The following is an 8,120-nucleotide window of genomic DNA, read 5'->3' as shown; positions in this document are numbered from 1 at the left end:
CATTCAAAGTCATTCACACAAAAAGGTTGTTTCTTTCTGTTATTAATATTCTGGTTCCTACATTATATATCAATATATATCAATACAGTCTGCAAGGGATACAGTCCGTAAGCACACTGTGCATGCTGCTGTTAATTCCACGACTGTATATATCGGTATCGGTTGATATCGGTATCGGTAATTAAGAGTTGGACAATATCGGAATATCGGATATCGGCAAAAAGACATTATCGGACATCCCTAATATAAACTACAGACTAAGTAGGGTGAACGAAATGGGTGTTCTGTAAAAAAAAAACAAAAAAAAAACACATGCCTAATTTCTTTCTTTCTTTCTTTCTTTCTTTAGTTTATTTCGAAGTGAAAAAGCACCAACGGACAGCTTTTTCCCATAAATAAGTTCTTTTTGAAAAACATCTGCGATGCCAAGAATGCTGAATCATAAATATGTGGAGATTCACTGTACTGCATACTGCATTAAATATAAACATAACATTACAAACTATGCATAAAAATATTAACAAGACAAAAAAATTACAAAACAATTTTGCAGACAACCCTAATGTATCCCACTGGACAACTGTTTTTCTTTAGGTACAACTGCACAATACAATAGCTTTTTATAAAGAACATTGAAAAATGGAGAATAATTTTGGTCATATTTTTCAGTGTAGTACTGTAAGGTTTTTTTTGTATACATTTCAGTTGCCTTATTATGGTTTAAGTTTTAACACGTATACTGTTAGTGTTATTGATTTCCAGTTTCTCATTACAAAATGTCCAAAAAGGACATATTTATTCATTTAGCATAATTATTAAGCATTCAATTTCCAGTCACAAAATTAGTTATTTGATTTTTTTTTTTTAATCGTTGATCAGCATTTTGCTCTAAAATGTATACAATAAAACAATGAATGCCACCACTTTATTTGTGTTATTGTACATTGTATATCACAGTAAACATATTGATGATGAAACATACAAACATTTAACATCCTGTCAGGTTGGCTGATTAAGGGAGAGAAAGATGGCAATTTGTTGGCATAGCAGGGCTTCCAACACAACAGCTATGCCAACATCTTGCCTTCTTTCCTGGACCCATGTTCTGTTATAATGAGATGCCCATCCAAGGAAAAGCTGTGTAAATAATGTTATGAATTAGAAATTACACACATTTACGAATGTACCTCAATTATAGTAATTACCTGTTGAACTGGTCCTTGATCCGAGTGTGCCAGTGTGAGGGTTCAAAGTGAAGGAGTGGAGTGTGGAAGTATATTCCCACCCTATCTGCTGTTTGTGCATTGAAGGCACAGCCAATGGACAACTATTAAACAGCTTTCTCAAGGGAAGGTGTGTTTCAGTGTCTTCATGAGGATCCCATTGGTGCTCAGTTTGGAGGACCGCTCACTGGAACTTTGCCCAAGCCTGTCATACTGAAAGTCATTCAACATACTAAGGGATATGATAGAAATAAAAGCACAGACATAAAAGGTGAATAGAATTAGTTATAGGGGTGTATTTAAAAAAAAAAAAAAAAAAAGAATTGATCACGTTTCTTATTTGTAACGATTCTAAATCAGTTAAAAAAAATTGTTTTTTTTCATCTGTCCTATCCTGCCACTCAGGCAAATTGTTGATCAGATGATCATATCTGCTGTACAGATTTACTTTAGAAAAGAGAAGTGAGTGAGCAAAGTATGATTGTCAAATGTGATTTTCACTGTAAAATTCAATAAAATATATTTACAAAAAAAAAAGAAAAGAAAAGGAACAAGAAGTGTTCGATACTTCTCTTGCCTTATTTGTGTTTGACTATTAAATGTTTGGGTGGATTTTTTTTGTGTAAACAAAATAAGTTTTCTATAAAGTAATATAGAAATGTATTACAGCTGTTTATTAATTTAATGGAGGAATGCAGTTAGAACTGGCACCCAGTGTTATCAGAAAAGTATTGATGTTGAATCGAAAATCGCTTTGAATGGAAATTCGACTCTGAATCTAATTGTTCCCCCCAAGAATCGAATCATGTGGCGTCCAAAGATTCACAGCCCTAATTAGTGATATTAATGCTCTATATGTGCACCATAATAATAAGGCAGGGGTTTCTACCCAGAAATCCTAATCTGATTTGCTGACACTGTATAACTCGACCTGCTTCATCTCATCATGAATCACTGCATGATTCAAAACCTGTCTAGACTGAATCGTTTGGACTTCCAGGGGCAGGAAACCATAGTAAATGAACACATTTCTCCAAGCACAACTACTAAGAGCAAAAAGTCCAGTAACTATTGTACTAAATGCACACTGCTAAGTGGATGAACCAGATATTATTCTTGATATCATACCAAATTTATACACCCGCCTTTTTTTTTTTTTTTTCAACACGGGTGACTCACTTCTGAAAGGTGTCGACTCTGCCACTCCTAAAGAAAATACTAAATACAATGGCAGGGTTTGCCATTTTCCTTTGTTTGTCATGGTTACCACTTTGTAAACAGAATATGTCAGAAATGTCAATGATATAGAGTAGACTAGGTGTATAGCAGGTTTTTCTCATGCAAAAAAAACTCCCAAAAAACTGACAAAAATATCATAAAAAACGTTTTCTTTCCAAATATAGGCCGTATAATATATATTTATATATATAATTCAACAAAAACAATAACACACATTTGTTTGGGTAAAAAATATATAAGGGCATCTCTTGTGAATAGTCCCGCCGGCTCATCTAAATCCCTTTGTATGCATGTACTCTCAGTCTATACCAGGGGTGTCAAACTCATCTTAGATCGGGGGCCACATGGAGAAAAATCCACTCTGGTAAAAATCACGGCACGATAACTTAAAAATAAAGACAACTTCAGATTCAATCAATCAATCAATCAATGTTTATTTATATAGCCCTAAATCACAAGTGTCTCAAAGGGCTGTACAAGCCACAACGACATCCTCGGTACAGAGCCCACATAAGGGCAAGGAAAACTCACCCCAGTGGGACGTCAATGTGAATGACTATGAGAAACCTTGGAGAGGACCGCATATGTGGGTAACCCCCCCCCCCCCCTCTCTAGAGGAGACCGAAAGCAATGGATGTCGAGTGGGTCTGACATAAGTACATTCTGGAAATGAATAAATCATAATGTTGTTGGGGTTTTTCTACACTTACAATAATTGCGGTTAATAGTATTGTATCTTTATTTGTCGTTATTTATACTTTCTGAATAAGTTATGTGATAATGTTCATCAGTCAACTCATTGGTGTAAATTTTCAATCTATCAAGATAAAAAAAATTATATCGAAATCAAATTACAGGATGTTATTTATGTTGTTTGCTCATTTTCCTCGTCTTGTGCACTAACATTATGTGGTTTATTTTTATTTTTTTACATATATAGCATCATGTAAAAAGAATTGTTATTGCAACATCTAGTGGACACATTTAGAACAGCAGTTTCTTTCATTCAAAAATGTCAGCTCATTTTTATACTTAGCAAACTCATCCCGCGGGCCGGATAAAACCTGTTCGCGGGCCTGATTTGTCCCACGGGCCGTATGTTTGACACCCCTGGTCTATACCCACTGTGCTTGCAAGTCGTGACCTTAAACTGAACAACGCATGCACATGTGCGGCATATAGTGACTCACTACAAGTTTGCTGAGGCTCTTGTTTTTCCGATTCCCCTGACTGTCTTTTGAAATTATTCTCACAGCCTGGAGCTCCACAGCACCAAATGTATCCTTCCGTCCCTCCCATGAAATGTTCTTCGTCTGCTGAGTAAACCTTGTGACAGCTGTGTGAGCAAAGTCTGGCCTGATAGCTGACTTGCTGACTTTGCCCCCGAGAGCAATCTTCGCCGTTTGTCATCAATTGCTTCCAAATGAATCTGTGAATAAGATGGTGTGTAATAAAACAGAAGGAAAAGTCCACCAGGATTGCAGCAGTGATTCACAGTATGAAATATATTACCACTGTCACAGCCTTCAAACCTGTGCCTGCTAAATCTACATCAAAGGTGACAAACTTAAGGCCCGGGGGCCAAATCTGGCCCCCCACATCATTTTGAATAGCCCGTGAAAGCTGGGAAATAATATGTATCAATGAAATACTTTATCTTTCTTTCTTTTTCTATTTTGACAGAAAAAAAGACATGTACTGCATGCAGTTATATATATTTTAAACTTTATCTATCTAATAATGCAACAGATATTATATTATCGTACATTCAAAAAGGGGTTAGTACGTGTGCCTCACAATACGAAGGTCCTGGGTTCGATCCTAGGCTCGGCATCTTTCTGTGTGGAGTTTGCATGTTCTCCCCGTGACTGAGTGGGTTCCCACCGGGAACCTCCAAAGACATGCACCTGGGGATAGGTTGATTGGCAACACTAAATTGGCCCTAATGTGTGAATGTGAGTGTGAATGTTGTCTGTCTATCTGTGTTGACCCTGCGATGAGGTGGCGACTTGTCCAGAGTGTACCCCGCCTACCGCCCGAATGCAGCTGAGATAGGCTTCAGCACCCCCCCCCCCCCCCCCGCGACCCTGAAAGGGACAAGCGGTAGAAAATGGATGGATGGATGGACATTCGAAAACATTTTTGGGGCAAAAACACACATAAATATCTACTTAGCCTTATGATTTCAAAGCAAGTTATCCCTCAATTTGCACACCGTAAACATGACAATATATATATTTTTTAAAAACAGCTCGGTCTTTAGAATCCTATCGTGAGAAAAAACTGTGGTACCATTTTTACATTTACAATAGTACACTGTGAAAACAACAACCATTTTTTATGCAAAAAAAACAAACAAAAAATTGACACCAGACTTTTACAGTAAAATAGACCATTTTACTGTAAATTGTAAATTTTTGACGGCAAAAGCCACACATTAAAAAAAAAAAAAAAAGTGAAATATACATTTACTGATCAAATGCATAGGTAATGGTGTGACAATATCATGCGGCTAATCCTTTTATTAATGTTACAAGCGGCCAGCCCTCTGAGGGCAGCCAAAAATGCAACGTGGCCCTCAATGAAAACGAGTTTGACACCCCTGCACTACATTAATGTGAATTACTGAGGAATAATTCAAAGTGACATACCTACGGTCAAAAATAACTATCCATCCATACATTTTCTACCGCTTGTCTCTTTTGGGGTCGCGGGGAGCAAAAATAACTATCCATCCATCCATGTTCTACCGCTTGTCACTTTTGGGGTCGCGTGGAGCAAAAATAACGAATTGTTTCATATTGGGTGATGTTGTAATGCTGGATTATTCCACGAGAGGACGCCATAGTTGGGCTATTTACTCTGACTATAGACGATGTTACAGAAGACAAGCAACAAAAAAGAACGTAATAATTCATCGAAATGTACCCAAATTGCGTGCTAATGAAACGTATTAATTCATAAATCTAATGTGTTTTTTTTTTTATACAAAAAGGGATAGGCTACAGGCGACCCCTAGAAAACGGATCTTTAAAAAAGGCAAATAATGACTTACGACCTCTAACGGCTCTTTCAGTTTGCTAGCAATCCCATGATGCAACACGAGCGACTCAATTCAAAAAATCATAAAAGCAACAAATAAAAATTTCTCGATAATAATATTTGAATTTTTATGTTGCCTTAAGTAATATTATAGTTTGGCCAAAACACTACAAAAACAACAACAAATGGTGTTGTTTTAATGCCAGTTGGCTCTGCTGGCTGTCCCATGGTGCATTTCGGCAGTCTCCATTCAAACAAGTTTACAAGCAGAACCACTTATTATTACAACTATCATATAATGTAATCATATATGATATATTTGTGTTTTTACACTAAAGTGAGCGTTCTGTTACAATAAACAATAACGTGGCCAAAACACGCTCAAATAGGCTCAAGTGTCACTTGACCACTAGAGGGCGCCATATTTACATATTTCACTCCAGTCCGTATCCGCGGAATTGTAACAACAAGGTTTGCGAAATAAAAACATACTCTAAACTCAAACTGAGTATTAGTGGAACTTAATACGTCTTAAAAAAAGTATTGTTACGTTGGAAAAAAAACGATGTTTTACAATGAATTTAATGATGAGCTATATTTGTTTCATTATAGTATGCTGTTGTCTCACTCTCAACTTTAACACATAATTTTTTACATGGAACTTCGAGAAAAAAAAAAAAGCTATATAATATTTACGTTTTTTTCCTCTTTGTCATGTTACTCTTTGGGTTTGCTGACAATTGCATTGTGCATTCAACAAGCAGCTAACGAAGGGTCCCCAAACTACGGCCCGTGGGCCATATCTGGCCCGCCAGCGTCCAAAATTCGGCCCTTGGAAAGTCCCAGGTTTAAAAAAAAAAAAAATAAAATAAAATAAAAAATAAATAATATATATATATATATATATATAAATATATATATATATATATATATATATATATATATATATATATATATATATATATATATATATATATATATATATATATATATATATATATATATATATATATATATATATATATATATATATATATATATATATATATATATATATATATATATATATATATATATATATATATATATATATATATATATTTTTTTTTTTTAATTTTTAATTATTATTATTATTTAAATCTGTCCTTTGTAATCTATTTTCTACCACTTGTTACTTTCGGTGTCTCCTAGCCGCAAATCATATTGTCTAAAAATGCATTCTCCCATTGATAACATGACATTGTCGACATGGTAAATTAGTGCGCGAGGAATATGTATGCATATATATATATATATATATATATATATATATATATATATATATATATATATATATATATATATATATATATATAAATTGTTGCGTTTGACCAGATGTTCCTCCAAGTGGGATGTAAAACGCTGGTCAGTCCCAAGTTCCTTAATGACATATCAACTGAACTCAAACGGTACCACCAAGCACAGAATAGGTATTTTGTATTTTTATTGTCAAAGCTTTGGCAATAATGAGACCAGCCTCGAACAACACATACAAATGCGCAGCCCAAGTTGATCTGGCCTTCCACAGGCCAAAAGCAACTCTTTTCACACAAAGAAAGCCCGCCTTTCCCCTCCCCCCAACACTGATAAGAAGAGAGACTTGGGGGTTGTGTTCACATTCCTGATGGTTTACGACCCTATCTAACCAGGCAATCTGAAGACAAAGAGAAACTAGTATACAGAGTAAAATTAAGGAAAGAAATGAGCTGATTCAAACATGATTATGAATAAAGAAATAGCTCTTAAACATATGCATTATCTACAATCCCCCTTCAGATCTTATCCAAAAGATCTCTCCTACGAGAGCAACACCTCTAAAGCACGCCCTACATTAAAGTAGGTGCTGTTTTGGTTTTCGAGCAAGCTATCGATAAACAATCAAACCATAGTTACATGGGAGAGAGAAGGAGGGAGTCAACGTCAATGTCGTCATTGTCAGGGAAGGAAACTAACGGTCCGTGAAAGTCACCACTGTGCTTGACCCCCTTCAGTGACATAGCAAGCCCAGAACCAGGGTGGGGTTGACCTTTGACAGCTCTAACAATGATGCGGGTGCATAGAGACCTAGCACAAGGGGCAATAAAGCATCCGCATGAGGTTATGACGGCCAAGAAAACTCCAATGGAGACCAGGGCCGACTTAATTAGGTCAGACCACCTGCCAAAGGTGTTATGAAGCCAATCTTTAAAGGGGTCAGAGACACCGGAAACTTCAGTAAGTTCTTAGGCTCTGAGGCCTTCTAAGGCGCTCTGGACCGAGCCATCGGGGGCAGCATTGTTAGGAATGAAGGTACAGCATTGGTCACCAAACATTGCACACACACCTTCTTCCTTGGCTAGGATGCGGTCAAGGGCTGTGCGGTTCTGGATGGCCATGAGGGAGGTCGGGGAAAGTTGTTCAGCAAGTCCCTCAACGGCGTCACGAGTCAGGTTGGTCAGTCTCAACAGATTATAAAAAACATAGTTAATGCGTTCTACATTTTTAGTAGCAGTCACAGGAAAATAGCACCAATGATAGGAAGGTTCTCGAAACCTGCACAGAATTCACACCACAATTTGTGTTGTGAGGGGACCCCTC

This window comes from Entelurus aequoreus, linkage group LG12, assembly GCF_033978785.1.
Source record: "Entelurus aequoreus isolate RoL-2023_Sb linkage group LG12, RoL_Eaeq_v1.1, whole genome shotgun sequence".
Lineage (NCBI taxonomy): Eukaryota > Metazoa > Chordata > Actinopteri > Syngnathiformes > Syngnathidae > Entelurus > Entelurus aequoreus.
This window is presented reverse-complemented; position numbering follows the sequence as displayed.